At 43.7% G+C, this 20,049-nt stretch overlaps 1 protein-coding gene across 2 annotated transcripts in view; it reads right to left on the reverse strand.

The window, feature by feature from the left end:
- Nucleotides 1-378: 378 nt before the first annotated feature.
- LOC141132615 (NAD-dependent protein deacetylase sirtuin-3-like) overlaps nucleotides 379-20,049 on the reverse strand; it is an 86,921-nt gene continuing 67,250 nt past the window's right edge. For both annotated transcript variants that reach the window (XM_073621212.1, XM_073621211.1), the window contains exon 9: nucleotides 379-602. The gene's annotated coding sequence lies outside the window, so the exon portion shown is untranslated. The remainder of the gene's footprint in view (nucleotides 603-20,049) is intronic.

The following is a 20,049-nucleotide window of genomic DNA, read 5'->3' on the forward strand; positions in this document are numbered from 1 at the left end:
GGGTCCCTGGAGACAGCGGGAGGGGTGGGGGAAGGAGGCGAGACATTAATAGTAGGAGAGATAGTGTTTTCTTTGTGGGTTTTTTTCCCCCCTTCCTCTTTTGTGCGAGGGGGGTGTTGGTGAACAATATTTTTCGGGGGGTTTCCCCAAATACAGCCATGTTTGAGGGAGCCCGAATATGGGGTCAGAGTATGTTAAATATAGGACCAGAGGGAAGGAGTCAAGATGACCAAGAAAAGGATATGTAGTAAACAGTTTGATTATAACCCTCTGGTCAGGACATTATTGTTGCTGACTGTTATTGTGGAATATTGTTTTCTTAAATAAAAGATTTAAATAGAAAAAAAAAAAAAAAAAAATAAATGAATGATACACATTACGACAAATCGTTTTATTCAAATATACATTCATAATAAAAAAAGTTAGAATACACCTTTATGAAATGTTAAAATAATTACAAAATCACACATAAGTTATTCCAAAGTTAATAGTTACAGTAAAAAAAAAAAAAAAAAAGGTAGAAGGTCTCGCCTGTGTTTGAGAGGATATATTTCAATCTCCGACATCTTTCTGAGCCTCTGAAAAGATCAGGAATGACAAATCTACAAATATTTACAAACCAAAAAAATAAAATTGTTAAAGTGAAAGTTACAAAATAAAAAGATTTTCTATATTATAGGGAAAAAAAAAAAAAAAAAAAAATTTAAATTGTGCCAAAACTGGGTAAAAACAAAAAGCGAAAATTTTGAACACACACACTTATTTTGCTATAATAATATCCACAAAAAAAAAAAAAGTCATCAGTTTAGGCCGATATATATTCTTCCACATATTTTTGGTAAACAAATAAATAGCAATAAGTGTATATTGATTGGTTTTCTCAAAAGTTATAGCGTCTACAAAATAGGGGATAGATTTATGGCATTTTTATTAAATATTTTTTACTAGTAATGGTGGTGATCAGCAATTTTTAGCAGGACTGCGAGCATTGCGGCAGACAGATTAGACACTTGACACTTTTGAGACAATTGACATTTATACAGCCATCAGAGCAAAAAAATAGCCACCGATTACTGTATAAATGTCACTGGCACGGAAGGAGTTAACACTAGGGGCGATCAAGGGGTTAAATGTGTTCCCTCGTGTGTTCTAACTGGGGGGGGGGGCGACTGCCTGGAGGAGACCAGTCGCTGTTCCTAATCTTTAGGAGCAGCAGATCTGTCTCTCCTCCTCTGACAGAACGGAAATATGTCCGTTTACATTGACAGATATCCGTTCTGTCTGTCAAGAGCGACCACGGAGTCCAAGCGCATCGGCTCTGGTGTCACGCCCCCTAGAGCTCTTAAAGCGGCTGACGTACCAATGACGGCGATTCTCCCAGAGGAGCTAACCTGCCGCAGTATAACTGCGGCTGCTGGTCCTTAAGTGGTTAATGTAAGTGCGCCTAGTTAAACCTGTTCTGTAGCCTTATAGTGTATAGCTGCAGTGTGAGATCGAAAGCACTGATGTCCCTGACTACTGTTCTAATATTTGTGAGATCATTACTGTGCTGCTCACGGTTATACTTGCTGGAGACTGACATGAGGAAGCAAAGCCCTGCCTCTACAAAAGATGGATACTTCCACATTGGGACACTGCAGAAAAAGATATAAGTAATAAGGGGAAAAAAAAAAATCAGTTAAAAAGGGAGACCGCAGGCAGAACTGGAGACTAGTCCTTTGCCCTTTGTCCAGTTCCTCTTTAAGAAATATACCGCAGCTCACTGCAGAGGCGATTTTCAGAAGAGCAGGCAATCTTAAGGACTGTTTAGCACCAAATATTGTTGATCCCCCTAAACAAATAATTTTTTTTCCATAACATGAAAGGTTTTTTCCCGTGTAATCGTTGTGTCATCTGTACAGCAGGGAGACGATGCCATAAGAAAATAGAAGTAACATTGTTAATACTCAAGCGCTGGTATAGCAATAAAACAATATTATATGTTACGTGATAAAAAGCTGCAACCAAAATAGTGACCTCTCACTCTAAAAATATGCATAAATATGTGTAAATATCCTAAGTTGATGTACAATAGTGCTATATGTTGTAATAATGTCTCATAAGATGCAAACCACTGCATAAATTACCAAGTGCTATAAATTGGTCAATAGAATAAGTGTGCTGAATAATGAATACATTTCCATTTATTCATTATTTCTCTAAGAATTGCTGTCATCTACCGGCCCCCTGGACCAGTATCAGCCTTCCTTGACGACTTCTCTGCCTGGCTACCCTACTTTCTCTCTTCTGAAATCCCCACAGTTATTCTCGGGGACTTCAACATCCCTGTTAACACTAACACTACTATTACTTCTAAACTTCTCAGTCTAACCTCATTGATTGACCTGAAGCAATGGATACAGGCTCCATACAGTTGACCTTGTCTTCTCCTATCTGTGCACTCCGTGCAACCTTTCCAACAATCCACTCCCACTCTCTGATCACCACCTTATTAGTTTTGCTCTCTCCCTGTCTTCCACCTCTTCTCCCTCCAACCGCCTAACAGTTACACGTAGAAACCTTCGCCACCTCAACCCTTCTCTTCTCTACTCTGCTACTGATCACGTCTATCCTGCCCCAACCTAGCTACTTTCATCTACAACAGCTCACTGTCTTCCTCCCTAGACAAGTTTGCCCCCCTCACTACACGCAGAATTAGGCCCCGACTGCTACAACCCTGGCAAACCGATGACACCAGACGTCCCACAAAACGTAGCTGCGCTCTTGAGCACCTGTGGCATAAGACTAAGACCCAGGAAGACTTCACACAATATAAATCTGCCCTCCTAAAATACTATTCCTGCCTTCACACTGCCAAACAGACCTATTTTATCACACTCATTAACACCTTCTCACCCAGTCCACGTCAACTCTCTACCTTCAACACTCTACTCTGTCCTCCACTGCCTCCACCCACCAACTCACTCACTGCCCAGGAGATTGCCAATCACTTCAAAACTAACATTGATACAATTCATGAGGAGAGCGCCAATGCTCAAAAACCTCCCCCATGCAACACCCCATGTCCACAGATACAATCATTACTTTCCCTCATTCAACCCTGCTACTATTACTGAGGTTGCTAAACTTTTATTAACATTTTCAACCTCTGCCACTCTTGTGGCATCTTCCCAAACTCTCTAAAACATGCGCTAGTCACCCCCATACTTAAAAAAGCCCTCACTGGACCCCACCAATCTCAACAACTTACGTCCCATCTCCTTACTCTCCTTCTCCTCCAAACTTCTTGAAAGACTGGTCTACAACCGACTAAGCGACCATCTGATCATGAATAAACTTCTTGATCCCCTTCAGTCCGGTTTTCGCCCTCAACACTCCACAGAAACTGCTCTCCTTGAACTCTCAAATGACCTACTAATGGCTAAAACCAGTGGACACTATTCCGTACTACTTCTCCTGGATCTCTGCTGCCTTTGACACAGTGGACCACCCCCTCCTCCTCAAAAAACTCCACTCCTTTGGTCTCCGTGACTGTACTCTTCGCTGGTTCTCATCCTACCTATCCCACCGCTCCTTCAGTGTCACTTACAACTTTACTTCCTCCTCTCCTCTTCCTTTTGCCGTTGGGGTCCCCCAAGGTTCTGTTCTTGGACCTCTCCTTTTCTCAATCTACACCACCTCCTTGGGTCAGTTGATTGCCTCCCACGGCTTTAAATATCTCTACGCTGATTACACCCAAATCTATCTCTCCACCCCCCAGCTCTCTCCATCTGTCTCCTCACGCATTACCAACTTACTAGCAGACATATCAGCCTGGATGTCACATCACTTCCTCAAACTCAACCTATCCAAAACCGAGCTCATGATATTTACTCCCTCAGGTGCCACTTCCCCTGATTTCTCTGTCAATATCAACGGCTCAACTATCAACCCATCTCCCCACGCCAAGGTCCTAAGTGTAATCCTGGACTCTGAACTAACCTTTCAACCCCACATTCTATCACTATCCAAAACTTGCCGCCTCAATCTCCGCAACATCTCCAAGATACGCCCCTTCCTAAAAAATGTCACCACAAAGCTTCTAATCCACTCCCTGGTCATCTCCCGCCTCAACTACTGCAACTCCCTCCTCATTGGTTTACCTCTAAATAGGCTATCCCCACTTCAGTCCATCATGAACGCTGCTGCCAGGCTCATCCACCACAAACCTCTCAGCGTCTGCTACACCCCTCTGCCAATCCCTCCATTGGCTGCCACTCAGTCACCGAATTAAATTCAAGATACTAACTATAACTTACAAAGCCATCCACAACCTGGCCCCCAGCTACATCTCTAACCTATTTACAAAATACCAACCTAATCGTTCTCTTCGCTCCTCCCAAGACCTCCTGCTCTCAAACTCCCTTGTCACCTCATCCCATGCTCGCCTTCAGGACTTCTCCAGAGCCTCCCCCATCCTCTGGAATGCTCTACCCCAATCCGTCCAATTTTCTCCTACTTTATCCACTTTCAGACGATCCCTGGAAACTTCATCATCTCTTCAGAGAAGCCTATCTGGCCCCCACCTAACAACTGTACATTTATCTTCTCAATCAGCAAATCACCCACAGTTATTACCTCTTGTATCTCTTGACCTTCCCTCTTAGATTGTAAGCTCTAAGGAGCAGGGCCCTCTGATTCCTACTGTATTAAAGTGTATTGTATTTGTACGGTCTACCCTCAAGTTGTAAAGTGCTACGTAAACTGTTGGCGTTATATAAATCCTGTATAATAATAAAAAACACAACAAAAATGTGTATATATAGATAAAAATATAAATTGATCGCACACAACGATGAATCCTCCTAATGAAATACCAGTGAACTCTAACAAGCGCTAGTGATCGGTAAATTGCATAATAAAGAGTTTTGTCCATTGTTATTGCTGCTGTTGAAATGAACTGCGGCCAGGTGAAGACACATGAATATCAATAGCAACAATTAAAAGTACCAGGTCTTTGCAAACAATGACTCTTGCATACAGTGGCTTACAGATGGAGAGTGCCCAGCTGATTTAATCACTCTTTGATGATAATCGCCATATCTTCCAGGGCTCAAACATATAAACAGAAAAAACAATAGTGTAGTACTGCAGGAACTTTCTATCAGCTGTCTCAAGCTGATAGAAAGCTGATGGCGATTATCATCAAAGAGTGATTAAATCAGCTGGGCACTCTCCATCTGTAAGCCACCGTATGCAAGAGTCATTGTTTGCAAAGATCTGGTACTTTTAATTGTTGCTATTGATATTCATGTGTCTTCACCTGGCCGCAGTTCATTTCAACAGCAGCAGCAACAATGGACAAAACTCTTTATAATGCAATTTACTGATCACTAGCGCTTGTTATAGAGTTCATTGGTATTTCATTAGGAGGATTCATCTTTGTGTGCGATCAATTTATATTTTTATATTTTTATCTATAGATACACATTTTTGTTGTGTTTTAAATGGAAATGTATTCATTATTCAGCACACTTATTCTATTGACCAATTTATAGCACTTGGTAATTTACGCAGTGGTTTGCATCTTATGAGACATTATTACAACATATAGCACTATTGTACATCAACTTAGGATATTAGCGCACCATATTTACACATATTTATAAGAAAATAGAAACCTTTGCATCTTCTGTGACAGGAAGAGAATATAATAGAGACATTTATTGCTTTGCAAACCACGCATGTAGTGTACATGACGTAAACAGTATGTAGGCAGGACAAAACAGATTAAGAGATCATTTAAAAAAAACACGTTACACCAAACCGTTTATCAATACATTTTCATAGAAAACATAACAGAGATCCTAGTGACAACATTTGTGGGCTTTGCCCAGTTACAGCCCCACTGGAGAGGGTGCAGTCGAATTAGGGAAATATCTAAAATGGAAACATTCTGGTTATAGGAATTCAAATCTCATGCACCTCATGGGCATAGCATAGAAGGTGGCAGGCTCTTTATAGGGTATAATTTTAACATCTATATATTATGTGGTCCACCTTAGGTAATCACATTTTAAAAGTTTAAATTTTATTTGTTTGCACTGGATAGTATTTAGGTTTGTATTCAACCAGTCTATTACATTCACTATCTATGTATTTACATCTGTTTTTAGGTGTATATAATTTTATACATTAGCCATTATGTTTAAACCAGGATGGTTCTTTTTATTTAGATGTGATAAATCATGGAATTTCGGCATTATCCAGCTGTAATGACACAGTAGAGAGATACATTTTCACTTCCTGGTTCTTTGCAAAATGGCACCAGACTGGAAATTATATGTTCCAGTCTTCAAGAAAACGGCACTATACAGGAAGTCAGCCTTTGTAGGCATCTGTCATGTATCTCTATCATTTCCCAGTTCTCTAAAAAACGGGGCTGGTGTTCTATCAGAAAGGCGCTACCCATTAGAAAATGCAACCTTAGTGACGTTCCGTTGTGGCCATTTTGGTACACCTGGCACTAGTCTGCAGTAAGCCTACAGTCTGAAGTCGCCAAGTGGATATATTTTTACACCCACTGGAGTCTTGCATTTCACACTTATTTTTACCACTAAACTGAGCTTATATAGTGAAATACAGTATTTAGAGATCCAATAAACTGTTTTGATATTGAATGTTAAAAGCAGCAGTGTCCTGTCAGATTAGCAAACCTGTGAGATCAGCAGGCTTGCCGCTGCTTTTAAAATTCAACATCAAAACAGTCACAAGGACTTCCAAATACTGTATTTGACTATATAAGTTCAGTTTACTGGTAAAACGAAGTGTAAATTGCAAGACTTCGGTGTGTTGCCCTATGAGTTTATGTGAAGTCTTCATTAATAGCTGTAAAATATTGTAATTATGAATATATTTCAGTTAGCTTTGTATCTACAGTATGTAACACATCGTCCCAGAAGTCTATGTTAGACAGACAAGTCGGTGCCTAGGCTTGTGTGTCAAACAATGGGACCCAAACCTCATTGTTCTACACATACTCACTTCAAAGGATCCCATGTTTGAATATGCAACGAGGGGCCGTGGCCAGTCCATCATGTATACCTAATTTCCAGTGGCGTAACTAGAACCTTCAGGGCCCCAGTGCAAGAAACCATGGAGGGCCCCCCTGACCTCCAGCCAGGGCCCTTCCCACTGATCGCGGGGGCAGCAGGACCTGGATAGGAGGGGGAACAAATCCCCTCCATTTTCCTCCTGCAGCCACAATGCCTATCAGAGGGAGAGGAGGAGAAGCAGACTTTTAGTGGCTGCAGGAGAAAAATTGAGGGGGAATTTTTCCTCTAAATGCCCCCCCATCCAGGTGTTCAGGGGCAACATGTGCACTATTGCAATTGTTACCCCTGTAGTTACGCCCCTGGGATGAGTGGCAAGGGTGATGGTGTGGTGTGGTGGGGTATCAGTGGCAGTAGTGGTGATGGTGTGGTGTGGGGGGGGTATCAGTGGCAGTGATGGTGTGGTGTGGGGGGGGTATCAGTGGCAGTGATGGTGTGGTGTGGGGGGGGTATCAGTGGCAGTGATGGTGTGGTGTGGGGGGGTATCAGTGGCAGTGATGGTGTGGTGTGGGGGGGGTATCAGTGGCAGTGATGGTGTGGTGTGGGGGGGGTATCAGTGGCAGTGATGGTGTGGTGTGGGGGGGGTATCAGTGGCAGTGATGGTGTGGTGTGGGGGGGTATCAGTGGCAGTGATGGTGTGGTGTGGGGGGGTATCAGTGGCAGTAGTGGTGATGGCGTGGGGGGGGTGTATCAGTGGCAGTAGTGGTGATAGCGTGGGGGGGGGTGTATCAGTGGCAGTAGTGGTGATAGCGTGGGGGGGGGTGTATCAGTGGCAGTAGTGGTGATAGCGTGGGGGGGTATCAGTGGCAGTAGTGGTGGTGTGGGGGGGTATCAGTGGCAGTAGTGGTGGTGTGGGGGGGTATCAGTGGCAGTGATGGTGTGGTGTGGGGGGGTAATCAGTGGCAGTAGTGGTGATGGTGTGTGGGGGTAATCAGTGGCAGTGGTGGTGTGTGGGGGGGTATCAGTGGCAGTGGTGGTGATGGTGTGGGGGGGGTATCAGTGGCAGTGATGGTGTGGGGGGGGGTATCAGTGGCAGTGGTGGTGATGGTGTGGGGGGGGTATCAGTGGCAGTGGTGGTGATGGTGTGGGGGGGGTATCAGTGGCAGTGGTGGTGATGGTGTGGGGGGTATCAGTGGCAGTGGTGGTGATGGTGTGGGGGGTATCAGTGGCAGTAGTGGTGATGGTGTGGGGGGGTAATCAGTGGCAGTAGTGGTGGTGTGGGGGGGTATCAGTGGCAGTAGTGGTGGTGTGGGGGGGGGTCAGTGGCAGTAGTGGTGGTGTGGGGGGGTATCAGTGGCAGTGTTGATATTGGAGGGATGGGTGCCACTCACTTGCAGATCACTTGGTTCCCCTCCTTGCTCCGTCTTGTTTGGGTGAGCAGAGGGGATGGGCGGGGCCTGTGAGTGAAGGCAGAGCCATAGAACATAGGCGGAGTGGACGGGGACTGTGCCCGTGAGTGCAGGTGTGACAGAGAAGATGGGCGGGGACTGTAAGTGAAGGCGGAGAAGATGGGCGGAGCCTGTGCTGGTGGAGAGGATGGGCGAAGCGGGCGGGGACTGTCCCCGTGAGTGAAGGAGCAGACGATGGGCGGAGCAGCAGGAGAGGATGGGCGGGACAACCGGGACTCCACGTGAATGACGATTTCCTGGGCGGCGGCGGGCACCCCCACAGTGGCAGAAAACAAGGGCCCAGTCGCAAATGCGACTGGTGCGACCCTGATAATTCTGCCACTGCTAATTTCCCTGAAAATGTAATCTACTTACAAGGTTAAGTTTCCTGCTCAAAATAGTCTGGGACAAGGATTTGCATTAAGGGGGCTGACTTATGAAAAGTATAGGGATTGGAGATGTAGCCAGTCCTTACCCAAGATTAGAGAGGCCCACCAATAAGAGGCACGCCATGCCAACCAATGAGGCATCAGCCTGTAATGATATACACAAACTAGATGGGAGGGAAACACTCTCTGGTAGAGCGGTCACCCAAATGGAACCTTTGTGGGTCATAGCCTGGTAATTATGGGAAATGTCTGCCTTGTACTTGTAACTAAATATGTTTGTCTTAGTTCTTTTATGTCCTACGGTTTGTAGATGAACGTTTTAAGGAATATACTCTGTATTCCTTCATATAATCCATGATTTTTACCCTTTGCCTGTACAAATAGATAGATTGTGTGTATTAGTCTAGACAAGGCATGTCCAAAGTCCGGCCCACGGGCCAATCGCGGCCCACGTTCAAGTTTTGAACGGCCCGCCTGGTTATCTGGATATCTTTTGTGGCCCCAAGGATCTCCAAGCGCTGGGTCCACAAAAGATATATATGTCCAGATGCTCTGGAGGGGACAAGGAGGCAGCGTGACGAGAGCCGTGCACACGGAGTATTTCCTGTTTACACGGCGGCCACTGTAATAGGAAGTCCTGTCTCTGGCGCTGCAATTGGACGACTGTTCTGTCCATCAAAGGAGGCGGGACTTTCTATTAAAAGGAGACCACCCAGTTTCTCCTGTATGTTATCTTTTGGCGCTCGTTCCGCCCCCTCCCTGTCCTCTCCGAGGCTGCAGATGGATGGGCACAATTCAGGCTGCACTGATTGCAATGGTGAGTCTGCATTTCTGACAATGATTGGGCTGCATTCCTGACATTCCTGGCAATGTTGGGGGCTGCATTCCTGACATTCCTGGCAATGTTGGGGGCTGCATTCCTGACAATGGTGGGGGGGGGGGGCTGCATTCCTGACAACGGTGGGGGGGGGCTGCATTCCTGACAACGGTGGGGGGGGGCTGCATTCCTGACAACGGTGGGGGGGGGCTGCATTCCTGACAACGGTGGGGGGGGCTACATTCCTGACAACGGTGGGGGGGTGCATTCCTTTGCAATATTGGGGGCGCTGCATTCCTGGCAGTACTGGGCGCTGCATTCCTGGCAGTACTGGGCGCTGCATTCCTGGCAGTACTGGGCGCTGCATTCCTGGCAGTACTGGGCGCTGCATTCCTGGCAGTACTGGGCGCTGCATTCCTGGCAGTACTGGGCGCTGCATTCCTGGCAGTACTGGGCGCTGCATTCCTGGCAGTACTGGGCGCTGCATTCCTGGCAGTACTGGGCGCTGCATTCCTGGCAATGGTGGGCGCTGCATTCCTGGCAGTACTGGGCGCTGCATTCCTGGCAATGGTGGGGCTGCAAATGGGCACTGACCCTTATTTTGCTTCATAGTTCTTTATTTAAAATTTAAAGTTTTTTTCCTGAAACTTCCCTCTTAAAGTGAAGGTGCATGTTATACGCCAATAAATATGGTATATCCAAATAAGACGCCCGAGATCATCTCTTTACTCACACACAGCCACAAAGGCAAGAGAATTCTTGTTGGGCAGTGCATTAGTGCTCGAACACACACACAGACCGAATTTTAATGGTTCAAAGAATGTCAGGCAAAATGGTCACGCATGTTCACTTCATCAAATCTAGCCCTCTTTGAAAAAAAGTTTGGACACCCTGGTCTAGACCTACTTTACTATATACCAATACATTTTTGTTATTGTGTTAAAGCTTTCACTCATGGTCAAAGAGCTCTCATTTAACCCAAATCATATCTGAGAGACATTAAATCTCAAATATAGTAAACAGGTAAGAGGTGGGTGTAAAAAGAGGTCTGCTTGCCGCCTTCTGACTGTAGGCTTACTGCAGACGAGTACAGGTGTAACAAGATGGCCATGCTGGAATGGCACTTCCGTTATATTCTGATGGGTAGCAGCTTTCTGACAGGACACCGGACCGGAAGTCATGTGCTCAGGTCTTCAAGAAAATGGCACTGAACAAGTAGTCATGCGATTTACACTTCCTAAAAGGACAACATATGTATGGCTGCTGCAATACACATTAGAGGCCCCTTAGGATGCACTTTTGTGCGAATTGTGAAGGGTAGGACCTAAGAACCAGAACGGCGCCCTGCCACATCGGAGGTCCGGGTGGCGGTGTCAGACGCAAGTTTAGCAGTATTGATTTTACATGCATTTCATACTGGTTTCGTTTTTAATTGCTTGTCCATTCCAATAAATACTGCACTATGAGGCATGTTTTTGTTTATTCAAAAAGAGGAAAGAAAATGCTGGCTCCCTTATTTCTTCCCAACTCAGCGCAATGTGGTTCCAGTCTATGATTGCTCGCAGTTCAAAAACAAGTTATGTTTAGCTGCCACTTAAACTTAAGAAAACCAATTTATATATAGGATAAAAATGGTCTGTCACAGTTAAAACAAAACGCAAAAGAACATCTTATTCAAGGGGCGCTTCTGTCAAAATTCTAAATATCGACACATCTGCATATATGATAATATACATGCAATATTGCTAACCAAACAAACAGAAAATAGCAGATACAAAAGTAAATAGACTTGAAGATCAAGTCCGTGGCAAGCTTCATATGTAGATAAAGAGGGGAAATATTCGGATAGTGCACCAATCACCTTATTCCACACCCCGTGCGCCTAACGCCCCTTTGAGGTTCAAACTCACCACAAAGATGTAGATAAAAAGCATTCACGATATCCCACTAGTTTCCTGCATCAGCCAGCTCGGAAGATCACAACATCCAAGGATATAGAAAAAGAAACTCCACAGAGTAGTTCTATTTTTTCCAGTTATTTTATTAGAGATGTGTGTCATCCAAAGCATTAAAAAACTTCTGTTCCATACAGCTGCCATCATTACCAGTACATCTGATGACTTCATGTCAGGTACAACACTAGCGGTGGTTCACCAAAGGGCCAGAGATGTCTTAAAGTACTGTGGGGGACACTACAGGTCCGCTCACCGCTCAGTGCTGACCTCTTCCGGAATCTGTGCTGGATAATGGAGTGCAGCGTCGAATGCGTGTGTTCAGTCTGCCGTTAGGTCACTCCCTGACCGGTTTCGTCATTCCGACTTTATCAAAGGGCGTGACCATACGGCGCGGCGTCTGACTATAGTAGTGCGATGAGTGAATTAGCATTAACTCTTTACAGCACTCAGTTTGCATATTAAGTAAGTGCACTCCAGACACTGTGGGCTCAAAACAGTAAAGAGCTAGGTTTGCTACTTCATTACTACTGACATCAAGTCAGGGAATCACTGCAGTGATTAATACATATACATTGCTAATAGCAATACCAATCTCTCTTAACACTCTATGCTTATAATAAAATATTCAAAATAAATTGCTTAGAATGCCCTTGCTATTTCTAATTTTTTTTTCAAAGAACAATCAAGGGATGAAGATCACCAACATGAGCAGAAATTATATTATATATATATATATATATATATATATATATATATATATATATATATATATATATATATATACACACACACACATAGGGGGAAATTATTCACAATGGGCAGGACAACACACTCAGTCTCAAGGCCCAAGGAGAAGAAGCAGGGGGTGCAGGGCAGGATCCAGGTCCAGAAAAAGGAGGGAAACGTAGTAGGAGGAATCCAACATCAGTGGTGCTACACTCTCTCATAAAAGAAATTAATATATTGCATCAGGGCCTCAAATGTGGTCTGAGGAGACCTCTGTGTAAGTTTGATGCATATATAAATGTACATAAGTTTATGAGAAAGATTAGTATTAAAAAACATTTTTTTAATAAAATTTCAAACCCTGTAAGCAGAAATAGTAATATGTCCGTTGCGGTTGACAGTGGACTAAAAAATAAGTCACTGTTTAACCCACCGAATACAGCCACACAGCTCCTTCAGGTTTTCAAGAGTTTAGTACTGCGAGATTTGGATGCACTAGTCCCTAAGAAAAATGTAAACCCTAGATACATCAAAGAAGGAATAGAATCCCTTGAGTCTAGGAAGGATATAGTTATTAGACCTGAGGACAAAGGGGGTGGTGTGGTTATGTCCAAACAGTAATACAATGATCAACTTTCTGAATTATTGTCCAATGACAACACCTATCAGAAATTAAATGGTGACCCCACTATGCAGTATAGAGCGGAATTGGAGGCTTTGATTACAATGGGGTACCAGTCACATGTCTTGAATGTGAAGGAGAAAAAAAAGATATCTGATGCCTAGCAGCTCCTGTATACCCACCATTTATACCCTCCCCAAAATTCACAAAGACCCGCAAAATCCCCCCCCAGACCCATTGCTAATAGGATAGGGTCTGTTACTTCAAGGTTGGGGAAATACCTGGATATGTTCTTGCAGAAAAGCGTGGTTGACACTAAGGCCCATCTCAAAGACACTAAAAATTTACTGCAGTCATTATAGGAGATAGTATTAACAGGACAAGAGGAAGTGTATCTGGTAACAGCTGATGTGACAAGACTGTACATGATTATCCAACATGAGGATGCCCTCTTGGCTCTTAATTGGGCCCTTAGTAAAAGGGACGACCTACCCCACTCCCAAAAAGTTTTTTTGAGAAATGCGTTAGAGTTTTGCCTATGCCATAATTATTTCTGGTTTGGTAGTAAGTTTTATACCCAGAAAAGAGGTGTGGCTATGGGCTCAAAATTTGCGCCCAGCCTTGCCAACCTCTTTATGGGGGAGTGGGAGGACAAATCTGTGTTTCATAATAGAAGGGGTGGAGGGGGCGTGGCCTGCAGCGGAGCCGGATGGTTGCATAATCCCGGAGCTCCATCTTCACAGGGACTAAGCGGCACAGCAGCCCTTCCAAGGCACCTCTTCACCCCGTTTTCACGGCAGATCGGACCGGGACACCACCGGGAACATGCCAAATAAATGGCGTAACGATAGACGTCCGCAGCGTCTGACGGACTTTTAATCCCTGAAAGACACAGGAGGTAAGCAAGATGGCGCCGAGGCCTACACTCCTCCTGCAGCCTCAGCCACAAAAAAGGTATCAAAAAAGGGTAACCATCCTCCCAAAATGGCATCACCTAGCAGCTAACACTCCTATCCCCCCACCCCATCATCAAATAGCCCAGCTAAGTCCAGACCCAGGTTAGATGGCATCGGATGGAGTCAGTCAATGAGCCCAGTGCCAGACTCAGGGGAGGACACAAGGGAAATGCCAGAAGCTATTGAATCCTATCCCACACAAAACCAACCTGTAATTGATGCAGTATTGAAAGACATGCTACTGTCTTTAAGCAGTACGATTCAGGCAGATATGGCATCATGTATGAACAGATACAATAGAGGTATTCAAGCAATGGGGGATAGGGTGGACCACATTGAGGTTAAGATGGGAGAGTACGCCGACACCATAAACGACCTTGTTGATGCCTATGAGGAAAAGGATGGGGAGAATGAGTGGATCAAGGCAAAGTTAGCGGATATGGAAGACCGAGGAGAAACAACCTGAAAATAAGAGGGATACCAGAATCAGTACAACAAACCGACCTAGGCCCCTACGCAGCAACCCTATTGAAAAGTCTTATTCCGAGCCTCACTGACTTAGATGTCACGATTGACGGGATCCATCGCCTGCCTAAACCATCTCACCTGTCCGACCACATACTAAGAGATGTACTCCTATGTCTACATTTCTTCCACGTGAAAGAAAATCTAATGGCATGCATGAGGAAACAAGATCAAATCCCAGCACACTATCAGAACCTACAATTCTTTGCGGATCTCTCGCAATATACGCTCCAAAAACTGAAAAATTTGAATACAGTAACCAAAGTGTTGAGGAACCACAAAATTCCTTACAGATGGGTATACCCAACAAAAATCACTGTGACTAAAGCAAATCATGAAGTTTGATAAACCAATTATTTAAATGGTGAAAAGGTGATTCAAAGTCAATATATCAAAATATATGTATTATATTGTAAATATTTTAGAGCGTAGACATATGAATTAAAATAAGTGAAGAAAAAACTCCTGTAAATAAAACTTATGACAACACATAAAAGTCCACAGTGTATATAATGTGATGTAGATTTCAGGGATACATCTTCAATATTCAATGTTGCCCACCACCGAATAGATGAATAAAAGGCTTACCAGAAAGCCTGTGACCGCCCTTATTCAGGGGGGTCAAAACAAGCTTAGCAGATATAGGGGAGCCACCACAGGAGTACTCCAGGGGACACCGACAGACCGATGCGTTAGGGCTCCTTGCCAGATAGCGAACAAGCCGACAACCGCTATAGATGCTCTCTCAGATCCTATCCTCTCATAGGGCAAACTTGAAATTTCCACGGATCCGGTGCAAGAAGATGTGGTTTGTAATGCCAAAAAAGAAACAAAGAAAAATGCTCCACTGGTGCAGATAACTTGGGTTTCTTTTATTGGCAACTTTCGGTATATAGCATTAAAAACCAAGAGAAATGAAATAAAACCGAACAGGATAAAAAAACGACACTACCGCCGTTTATTTTAAAATCGCGCATGCGCGGTGCGTGCAATGTTGTGACCCTACGGCCGTTTTGTCACAACTGACGTCATCAGGGGTACGCACCGACGCACACGCGCATGCGCATTAAATACACAAGCGTCAAAACAGAGGACGCTATGATTGGTTCACACAAGGCTGTGCTTCATTTGGATAAATGCTGGAGAATTAACTAAAGGGGATAATTACCACAAACATGGAGACTAATAAATCAATTAAAAAGAGGGATTGTCAGGCTGTTAAACTTCACCCCATGAAGATAACAGCCTACGAGTATTCCACCAGTGCCATCTAGTGACTTTTTAAATATTACACCAAAGCTTAACAGTAGCATATATATAGGCTGCTGTGTGAAAAATAGTGAATTTAGGGGTAGCATGAAAAATAAAAAAATAAAAATAAAACTATTAACACATCATAGTTATTTTAATTTCTGTAGACATTTATAGAATTATAAAACTATTTTAATTAATTATAAAACTAACAAAAGCGGCAAACCTCATGTGATAGAGGCAGCAACATAGGACGTCACTTCTAGTGCCATCTAGTGAGGTATTAGAAAATTGCACCAGAGTCAATGTTAGCCTTAATTCACACCATAAAATAAAATTAAAATAAAATATATATATAAAAAGAAAAGAGAAAAATTTTTTTATTTAATATATTAAGGAAAGAGGGACTGAAGCCTGTTAATGCCTGTTATGAAATCCATAACATAGCCTGCTCTTTACATTAATTCTAAAATTCCAATACATAAATATCCACCCCTGTTTAGGACCAGAAAAAGGTGGGAAACTAAAATAGTATAAGAAGGATATTCAATAGAAGTATTTGAGATTCTTTAGGCTCCCTTCAGCACAAAGGGGTATATTCCTGCTAATCAATGCCTATCGTTAGAAGTGCATTAGGTAATCAGGACATTATTGTTGTTAAGAGATATATCAGAGTGGGACATCAACATCACCAACAACCTCATAAATTCAGCTGTTGATAAAACAGTTGATGTCCCACTCTATATTTAAACCATTGGGGGCATGGGAACCAAGCCTAAAAATCCAGTTGGTTTCTGATCTGAATATGGTTCGCTTCCCATTACTGCCTCGCCAGTGTGGAACGTACTTTTCTATCCCTATAAAGGTAGTGCCACTGGGGTCTCTGTTGTGCACTTCATCATAGTGTCTAGAGACACTATGCTTATCGAACCCTTGTTTGATATTGGCGATATGCTCCCCTAACCTTACACTAAGTTTCCTGGTGGTTCGCCCCACGTATTCCAAACCACAAGGGCACCTAAGAAGGTACACCACACACTTGGAAGCACATGTTATGAGAGAATTAATAGGGTAAGTGACGCCTGTGCCTACCGATGTAAATTCTGTAAGCCTTCTTTGGCGTAATGCATTTACTCTACAAACCCTACATCTTCTACAGGGGGAGAAACCCTTTAAATCACCAAAAAAAGTCGGACGCTGTGGTGGATCAGGGACATTTGGTGCCAGAGTGTGCCTCAAACTCGTGGCCCCCCTAAATAAGACACGAGGGTTGTTGGGCAATAAAGGGCCAAGGATACGGTCGTTTTTAATGACCGGCCAGTGTCTTTTAATAATTCTCTTGATGGCCCAGTGCTGACTGGAATAGGTGGTAAGAAAGGCCAAACTAAAGTCCTCCCCGTTGTTAACCTGGGGGGGTTTGTCCCTTAGAAGTTCCGTACGGTCCCTATTTCCAACCTCCACGATCAAGGTATCCAACATAGTTGCCTCATAACCTTTGTCAAGAAATTTAGATTTTAAGGATGAGGCCTCTCTAAAGAATTCATCCAAATTTGAACAATTCCGCCTTAAGCGTAGAAATTGGCCCTTAGGGACAGCGGACAACCATGATTGATGATGGCAAGAGTTAAGGGGAATAAAACTATTCCTATCAGTGGATTTGAAAAAAGTAGATGTAGTGATTCTACCATCCACTATAGTTATCAATAGGTCTAGAAAGTGAATCTGTACTGAACTGGCCTCGTGAGTCAGGACTATGCCCCTGTCATTACTATTAAGGGAGAGGAGAAAATTGGATAAAGACTCAGAGTCGCCGTCCCAGATAAACAGGACGTCGTCAATGAATCTTTTCCACATGACGAGTTGGGAGGGTTTATTACATAAAACCACATCCTCCTCCCATTTGGCCATGAAGAGGTTGGCCATACTGGGAGCGAATTTCGCTCCCATGGCCACTCCCCTTGTTTGTAGGTAATGCACGTTATTATGCCAGAAATTATTATGTGCCATCGAGAAATCCAATAGCTCCATCACAAAATTACATTGTGTGGTGGAGATATTGGAGTCCCGATAGAGGAAATGTCGCACCGCTTCATGACCCAATTGATGGGATATGGATGTACAAAGCGATGCGACATCCGCAGTCATTAGCATATATGTATCTTTCCAATCCATGCTGCCCAATATGTTAAGGATGTGTTTAGTGTCCTTAAGGAAAGCGGGGGTGCCCATCACCAGTGGCTGTAAATAAAAATCAATATATTTACCAACACGTGAAGTGATAGAATCTATACCACTGATGATGGGCCTTCCCGGAGGGTTAACCAAAGTCTTGTGAATCTTTGGCAAGATGTACATGACTGGCAACCTAGGGGCCAGTGGAATAAGATGTTCTCTCTCTTTTTTATTCAGAATCCCCATATTATACCCCTTGTCAATCAAACCTTTCAACTCCCGTTTAAAGCTGAGAGTTGGGTCCGATTGCAAGGGTAAATAGGTATCGGCATCAGAAAGGATCCTCTGCATCTCATTATTATAGGAGTCTTTATCCAAGATGACAATGGCACCGCCTTTGTCGGCGGGGCGTATAATAATGTCTTTCCTCCTACATAAAGCTTCAATTCCAGTTTTAACTTCATATTCAGGTTGTACTGTTCTCATTCTTAAATTGGCTAAATCCTTCAGTACTAAATCCTTGAATATGGCGACATTCGGTGCTGAATTTCCAGGGGGGTTAAACAGTGAGGCATTCGACAAACCTGAATGCACCACTGTGGAAGCCTCTCTTGCAAGTTGTCTAGATGGATTGCTCAGAATATACCGTTTAATGTTGAGTTTACGTGTATATTTCTGCACATCTATAAATGTCTGGAATTTATTCAAATTCCGCGGTGGCACAAATTTTAAACCTTTATTCAAGGTAAAAAGTTCACAGCCACTGGTGATGGACACCCCCGCTTTCCTTAAGGACACTAAACACGTCCTTAACATATTGGGCAGCATGGATTGGAAAGATACATATATGCTAGTGACTGCGGATGTCGCATCGCTTTGTACATCCATATCCCATCAATTGGGTCATGAAGCGGTGCGACATTTCCTCTATCGGGACTCCAATATCTCCACCACACAATGTAATTTTGTGATGGAGCTATTGGATTTCTCGATGGCACATAATCATTTCTGGCATAATAACGTGCATTACCTACAAACAAGGGGAGTGGCCATGGGAGCGAAATTCGCACCCAGTATGGCCAACCTCTTCATGGCCAAATGGGAGGAGGATGTGGTTTTATGTAATAAACCCTCCCAACTCGTCATGTGGAAAAGATTCATTGACGACGTCCTGTTTATCTGGGACGGCGACTCTGAGTCTTTATCCAATTTTCTCCTCTCCCTTAATAGTAATGACAGGGGCATAGTCCTGACTCACGAGGCCAGTTCAGTACAGATTCACTTTCTAGACCTATTGATAACTATAGTGGATGGTAGAATCACTACATCTACTTTTTTCAAATCCACTGATAGGAATAGTTTTATTCCCCTTAACTCTTGCCATCATCAATCATGGTTGTCCGCTGTCCCTAAGGGCCAATTTCTACGCTTAAGGCGGAATTGTTCAAATTTGGACGAATTCTTTAGAGAGGCCTCATCCTTAAAATCTAAATTTCTTGACAAAGGTTATGAGGCAACTATGTTGGATACCTTGATCGTGGAGGTTGGAAATAGGGACCGTACGGAACTTCTAAGGGACAAACCCCCCCAGGTTAACAACGGGGAGGACTTTAGTTTGGCCTTTCTTACCACCTATTCCAGTCAGCACTGGGCCATCAAAAGAATTATTAAAAGACACTGGCCGGTCATTAAAAACGACCGTATCCTTGGCCCTTTATTGCCCAACAACCCTCGTGTCTTATTTAGGGGGGCCACGAGTTTGAGGCACACTCTGGCACCAAATGTCCCTGATCCACCACAGCGTCCGACTTTTTTTGGTGATTTAAAGGGTTTCTCCCCCTGTAGAAGATGTAGAGTTTGTAGAGTAAATGCATTACGCCAAAGGCGGCTTACAGAATTTACATCGGTAGGCACAGGCGTCACTTACCCTATTAATTCTCTCATAACATGTGCTTCCAAGTGTGTGGTGTACCTTCTTAGGTGCCCTTGTGGTTTGGAATACGTGGGGCGAACCACCAGGAAACTTAGTGTAAGGTTAGGGGAGCATATCACCAATATCAAACAAGGGTTCGATAAGCATAGTGTCTCTAGACACTATGATGAAGTGCACAACAGAGACCCCAGTGGCACTACCTTTATAGGGATAGAAAAGTACGT

Source organism: Aquarana catesbeiana, linkage group LG03 (assembly GCF_042186555.1).
Source record: "Aquarana catesbeiana isolate 2022-GZ linkage group LG03, ASM4218655v1, whole genome shotgun sequence".
NCBI lineage: Eukaryota > Metazoa > Chordata > Amphibia > Anura > Ranidae > Aquarana > Aquarana catesbeiana.